Below are 6,911 nucleotides of genomic sequence, written 5' to 3'. Positions count from 1 at the left end.
TAATGGAAGTTTAATAAAAAATCTTTGTGGTGATCACATTTTATCATGTCATTGTATTATTTATTTAACTTAACTACTTAAGGTTTTAGCTTGTTAGCTTTTTAAACTGTACATGGATTTGATCTATTTCCCATGTAATACATGATGGAGGGATGTGACATTGTTTTATATCAGAGTCTTTTATATCAAGACATTTCTCTAAACCAGAATATGATCAGGGTGACTTTTGAACACTGGAAAAAAATCATGTACTCATCCCGGCAGTAGCCCCCGTGGCACTCAAAATTTCCCTGGAATTTTCTAGTATATTATTATAATTTTACAGTGCTTTAATTGAGATCTTTTTTTCGTTAGCTTTTTACCTTGGGTAAAAATATGGTTCAGAAATCAAACTTGAAATTCAAATAGTAATAAATAGTCATTTGGGTTCTTCGCCACCAGGGTGCAGCTGTCTTTGAACAAGCCAAATGGTGATGTTATAGAAAGGGTTCTTCATTGATCTCTATGGATGTTGTTAGCTTGTTCGCTACTCGGAGTTGTCAGTAATCAAAATGTATAAACATGAGAGCAAAGGAGAAAGCTAAAGATGAGAAGGTCCATTTTGTATTGCCCTTGGATGCTCAACTGAGTATTACTGCACAAAAGAGAGCGATAAATCTGTCCATTTTCATCTTCTTCCTCTGAACAAACCTCAAACACTGCGCCGTTGGCTAGCTGCACTGAAACGCCGCAGTCCGGCTATGGGACCAGGACGACGAGTCTGCAGTGACCACTTCATGTCATATCTGATTATCTGGAGGAGGGAGGCTCTGATGAGTGTGGAAGATTTGTTTTTGGCACCACAAATTGTCCACCATCCGTGTTTAATTGGGGTGGCTATAGTGTAGGGGCCACGGACAGGCCAGTGCATGTGGACTTGACAGATTCTGCCATCCGCTGCAGAGACAGGGCACAAAAACATGCTTGCTTGATTTACTTTAAAGATGGATAGTTTATGACAGTTTCTGATTTTCCTGACGATCACTACATTTGTGTAATGACATGAATGAACAGGCCACAACCTATGACACAGCACACCTGCTGCCAGTACACCTGCTTGGTGTACACAGTTGTAAATGTCCAATGGGCAGGCGGAGCCAGAGACTTCAAATTCTATATTTATTTATTATTCTATATTTTAAAGCAAATATGTACTCTAAGCATTTATTTATAATAAATATAAACTTTGATTTATGACATAACATATTGTACAAAAACTTTTCACACCCACAAAATCCCACAAATACCATTATAACAAATATAACTCTTACCATTTTGTATTGTATACCATGAGCAACTGATACATGTTCTTTTGTCCCAAGTCTTGTTTATTGTTTTCCATGGTGGGGCTACCCGGTTTTTCTTTGCCTTTAGCAAACAGCTGCAGGATCACACTGTCTTGGTTACAACGTTTGCGTGAGAGGGAATTTTGAGAGTGACAATTATACTTTAATACTATAAAATTATGTTTGACTAAATCCACTATTCTATCTGTTTTCAAAGGTCAGAGAAGTGTAAAGGGAGGTAACAATGAAAAATAATGGAAAGATTAGTTAGCTTTTACATTAGGAAGTGGCTAGGTGTTCCTAGATGTTTAAGCACGGTGGCACTGTATGGGAAAGGCATACTTCAGCTCCCAGTAACTAGTCTAGTGGAGGAGTTTAAATGTACCAAGGTTAGGACAGAGCTCCTGTTATCTGGGAGTAAAGATGTGGTAGTTAGTAAGGTGGTTCCAAACCCAATCAAGGAAAGAAAGTGGAATCCAAGAATGGCAGTGAAGGAGGCGGAAGCAACACTCAGGCATACAGAGATTGTGGGTAATGTCCAAATAGGCCGGGGAGGCTTGGGGCTTGGCCCAGGCAAATCGGTGTGGAGTAGAGCAGGTCCCAAGGAGAAGAGAAAGCTAGTCGTGGAGCAGGTTCGTAGACAGGAGGAAATATTAAGGGGTGCAAAGGCAGTGGCCCAGGCTAAGCAGGGACAGTGGGTGAATTGGGAAGGTGTAGACATGAAAAAGCTTAGCTGGAAAGAGCTGTGGAGTATGGAGGAAAGTAGTATTAGATTTTTGATAGGGGCAACTTACGATGTATTGCCAACTCCCCAGAACCTAAAACTCTGGGTAAATGGAGACCCACTATGTTCATTGTGTTCAGGTACTGCAACTTTAAAGCACATTCTGTCAGGCTGTAAGGTTAGTCTGTCGCAAGGCAGGTATACGTGGTGACATAACCAGGTTTTAAAAAGCTTAGCTGCAGGAATTGAAGAGTTACGGAGGCAGGCAAATTTAGGAGGACCTAAAATAAAGAGAGTTGCAATCAAGTTTGTTCAAGAGGGAGAGAAAGTTGATAAGACAACAAGAAGGCAAGGCAGCTTAGAAGATGCTTGTGATTGGGAAATGCAGGTAGATTTAGGAGGAAAGCTTGTTGTTCCCCAGGAAATAGCCAGTACAAAGCTAAGGCCTGACATAGTCTTGTGGTCTAGGAGCAGAATCAAAGTATATTTCATAGAGCTGACTGTTCCGTGGGAGGCCTTAGTTGAAGAAGCATATGAAAGGAAAAAGCTCAGGTATGTAGAGTTAGGGGCAGAAGCAGAGCAGCGAGGATGGAAGGTTAGGATTTGTCCAGTGGAAGTAGGATGTAGAGGATTTGTAGCAAGGTCTGTTGTCTCTTTGGTAAGGGAGTTAGGAGCAAGTGGACAGAGTGTGAGGAAAATAGTAAAGGACATGTCAGATGAGGCAGAAACATCCAGTCAGTGGATTTGGATGAGAAGAAGTAATGGTAGCTGGGGGCCCAGCAGGGGGAGCACTTAGGATAGACAAACTCTTAGGAGAAGCAAGGAAGAAATCCAGGAAGCGGAAGTGTTTTTAAGTGGGGGGTGTGGCCTGTGTGAGCCTCTTTGAGACCATGCGGTTAGTCCAGGTGAGGTGGCCTGTATTGTTTGCTTGTATTGTTTGAATTGGTTTGTAGTGTGTCTTTGTCTGTTTAGGTGAGTTTCTTTGTTTTAGGTGAGTTGAATGGTGTGGTGTTGGAGAGGGGGGGGGGGTAGAGCACAGCCTAATCCGGCGGGGGAGAGCTAGCCCAAAAAGGCACCTCTCCCTGACTCTACCTCCCTCATTGTCTTGGAGAGTGGGGGAGTAGGGGGAGGTAGAGCACAGCCTAATCCGGCAGGGGAGAGTTTAGCTCAAAAAGGCCTCTCTCCTTGACTCTACCTCCCTCATTCAAAATGGCCGCCACTTTCTGTAAAAAAAAATAAAAAAAATAATAATAAAAAAAATCTAGTCCTACACAACAGAACAGAACTGTTTAGGGGTTTTTGTTTGCTGAATCTGCTAGTGTGTTTTGTCCTAGTTGATGATAGTGTTGTTTGTGGTAGCATAGGCAAGATAAAGGAGAAAATAGTTGTGGTGTGAGGAGCAGTGATGGCTGGCATTAGGGGAGTGACTCTGGGACGCCAGTGATCACTGTCTAGCCTCCTGGAGGTGTCGTGGGACCAACTAGACGAAACACTGGTGAAAGGAGGTTCCCACCTGATGACCCCAAAGACATGTTAGTTATCACTGCTCATTAGTCTGTATAGCTAAATTAATAGTTATCATAGTACATGTTAAGCTTAGGGAGCTATTCACTGAGTCTGGTCCATTTTCTGTAGCACAAGTTTCTTGTGTTTACCTTAAATTAAAAGAACTGGGCAAACAGAAACGAAACAGGAAACCAGATTCCAGCAATAAATAAGGAGGAGTTTTATTCACAGTTTGAGTAAACTATAGCAAAAAACCGGCAGTAGAGCACTGGAACACAAACCAAAAACCACACAAAAGGAAGAATAGCACTAATTAACGTAACGACAACCACTGCTCTATGCAGCTCTCTCTCTCTCTCGGGATGACTGGCCCACACTGGCCCCGACCAAGCTTCCTCCTATCGCCTTTGAGCCCCAGCTCCTGACTCCTCCAGAGAGAGAGGTCTCTGTGGTTTAATACCTGACATCAGCTGTTCTCCCACACCTGACACCAATGGGAGAGTTCCTTTACCATCTGTCTATCTGAAACCATCTGAGGTGGTCAGAGTGGATTTTGACCTGCACGCTGCTGGATGTAATTTGCCTCACATTAGGTCACAGTCCTCTTGAATACACCTTCGCCACCAGAATGTGTGTGGAGCTCTGTCAGAGTTTGAAGGACTGCCATCATGTACTCTACTGCTTTGCCAAAGTCTTAACTGTCCTGTGCAGGTACTGGGGCACTAGAGCTCTGAGTGGATCCCTGGGGCCATGGATGTTTCCACAGTGCTGAGATGTTAAGATGGGACTGGACAGCTTTGACAGACCTTACCTGGCACACCCATGTTGTTGTGGTCAGGTTCAGATGACCTTAATCCAAGTTGTCTCTGGATTTGTATGAAGGGACTAAGTGTGGTCACCTTCTCCAGCAGGTGAAACAAAGCTGTAGCTTCTGGTGTAGCTTTGCACGTGTGACAGAGAATGAGGTTGATCTCGAGAGCAGAGCATGAGAGATGCACCTGCTGTGGGCCACACCTGGACTCCCTAGAGCACCAGATGTAGTATTTCCACTTGCAGTCCTGTGCTGTGCTGCCTGTCCTTCCTGATCCCCCGCTGACTCATCTGTGAGACAGAATAGACCAGTGGTGGACAACTGGTGGCCTGCCCGTCTGTTTTTTTTTTGTTTGTTTGTTTGTTTTTGCAGCAATGCTTTATTTCAAGCTATTGTGAGCTTCTTATTCTGAAAAGTTCTGAAAGGAAGTTACAAAGGTTCCGTGCAGCCTTGACAAACCTCTGACGGAGTGGACATACAATGTGTGCTATGAAGAAAATAACAGGAGTTCAGTAAATCAGTCAGACAAACATAATATGTGACTGGGTGGACGAGCTTACAAACATCCGAAAGCAGCGAAAAGATAGGAATCACAATTTCCGGCCAGGACTTTCAGAATAAAATCAGAGTGGAAACAATGCAGATGATAAGCAAGATCGTGAACTGCAGTTATGCCCAAAAAGATCTAGTTAACCAGCTCGCCAATCACAATGACACACAATGGTGTCAAACTATTACAGCAGCTCTCCAACAGCAGAGGTAATAAAGGTAATATAACTAACTGCTCGGTCTTCTCTATTAGCTGTGTCTGTGTCAAAGCAGCTCCTTGCTGTAATGCTGTGGCTGATCAGTGTGTGCTCACAGAGCCTGATCTGTGTTTCATCTGTGTTTGTGCTCAATTGTTTTAACCTGAACTCAAACATCACATCTGTACAGCTGTGTCATCATGTTTATCTGCTAACAAACCATTAAGTGAATTATTTTATATTTCATACACATTCACACATACACATTCCAATGAATGAATGAATGAATGAATCAATCAATCAATCAATCAGCCAGTCAGTCAGTCAGTCAGTCAGTCAATCAATCAATCAAACTTTACTTGTATAGCGGTTTTCACAGAGGTCAGTGCAGTTCAAAGTGCTTCACAAACGACTGATGAGCTAAAAAGAAGAGGACTACTCAAATACGAAAGATGAGAATGAGACACAATGAAATAGATTTAAAAAGCTATAATATCATTTAAGAAAATGTAAGAGTAATAATAAATTAAAAGTTAAAAATGGAATAACAATTTACAACATAGATACAATAAAATAAGTGAATAAAATGACGTGGGAATGACTGTTTAATTAAAAACCAGGCTGAAGAGGAAGGTTTTGAATTTACATTTGAAAATCTCAACACAGCTCTCAGGTCCTCAGGGAGATGGTTCTAACGGCTCAGAGCATAAAAGCTAAAAACTGACTCTACACAGGTTTTAGTCCTGAACCCCAGATCATCTAACAGACTGGTACCAAAGGATCTGAGGAGCTGTACTGGTTCATAGAAAAGCATGTGAGAGTGCTTTAAAAACAACTAAAAGGATTTTAAAATCAATAAAGAAACATACAGTATCAGGTCACCAGTGTGAGGACTTTAAAACAGCTGTGGTGTGTTTTCCTTCTGGTTCTGGTCCTACATGGGCAGCAGGTTCTGAAATAGCTGCAGCTGATTTATGGTGATTTATGTTTTTGTAGTAGTCCTGTCAGCTGCATCCATCTCTCATTGTCACTCACAGAAAAATGTACCTGTGTGTGAATGTTTGACTCTATGATATGAGTGAACTGACCTTTGAACTAATTTGGTGTCTGAGAAGCTACAACTGCCATGATGCTAAAAATTATTGTTTTTATAGAAGTCAAAGAAGACATGTTTTAAATGTGCTAGCCTGCAGACAGAATGAGATTCAGTATAACTGTTTACTATAATTAAAGAAAAGATGACTTATTGATCACTCCTTTTTTGGTTTAGCTGCAACTTTAGATACAGGCAGACACACACACTACTCTCAGGATTGAAGACACACACACACACACACACACACACACACACACACACACACACACACACAGAGACAGAGAGAAAGAGAGCTGTTTAGCAGAGCGAATGTGTTTGTCTAATTGTGTGTGATCTCAGGAGAGGGGCTGGTTTACACTCCCCTCTCTCTGGATGGCAGGCTGTTGGGGGAAGATAGTGCTGATGTGCCTTTGGGCTTGGAAACCACAGACTCTGTGTGTTTCATGTGAGCGTGGAGATAAAAGGCCAGAGGAGGAAGAGGAGGATATTAAAGCTGCCACAGGGAAGCAAGACAAGGACTGAGGACTAGACTGGGACTCACAGGCTGAATACAAATGCTGGGTCTGTGTCAGTCTTTAGTCTCCTCCACTGATCACATGATCTGGTCTTCATCCATTCATGATCTGTTAATGACAACTCATCTTGTTCAGCTCAACTGCAGCCTATCCCAGCATGAACAGGGGGAGAGACAGGCTAAACCATA

The sequence above is a fragment of the Seriola lalandi genome, unplaced genomic scaffold (genome assembly GCF_002814215.2).
Source record: "Seriola lalandi dorsalis isolate HSWRI2012SDOR001 ecotype SW California unplaced genomic scaffold, Sedor1 jcf7180002054935, whole genome shotgun sequence".
Classification (NCBI taxonomy): Eukaryota; Metazoa; Chordata; class Actinopteri; order Carangiformes; family Carangidae; genus Seriola; species Seriola lalandi.
Note: the sequence above shows the minus strand (reverse complement) of the source record.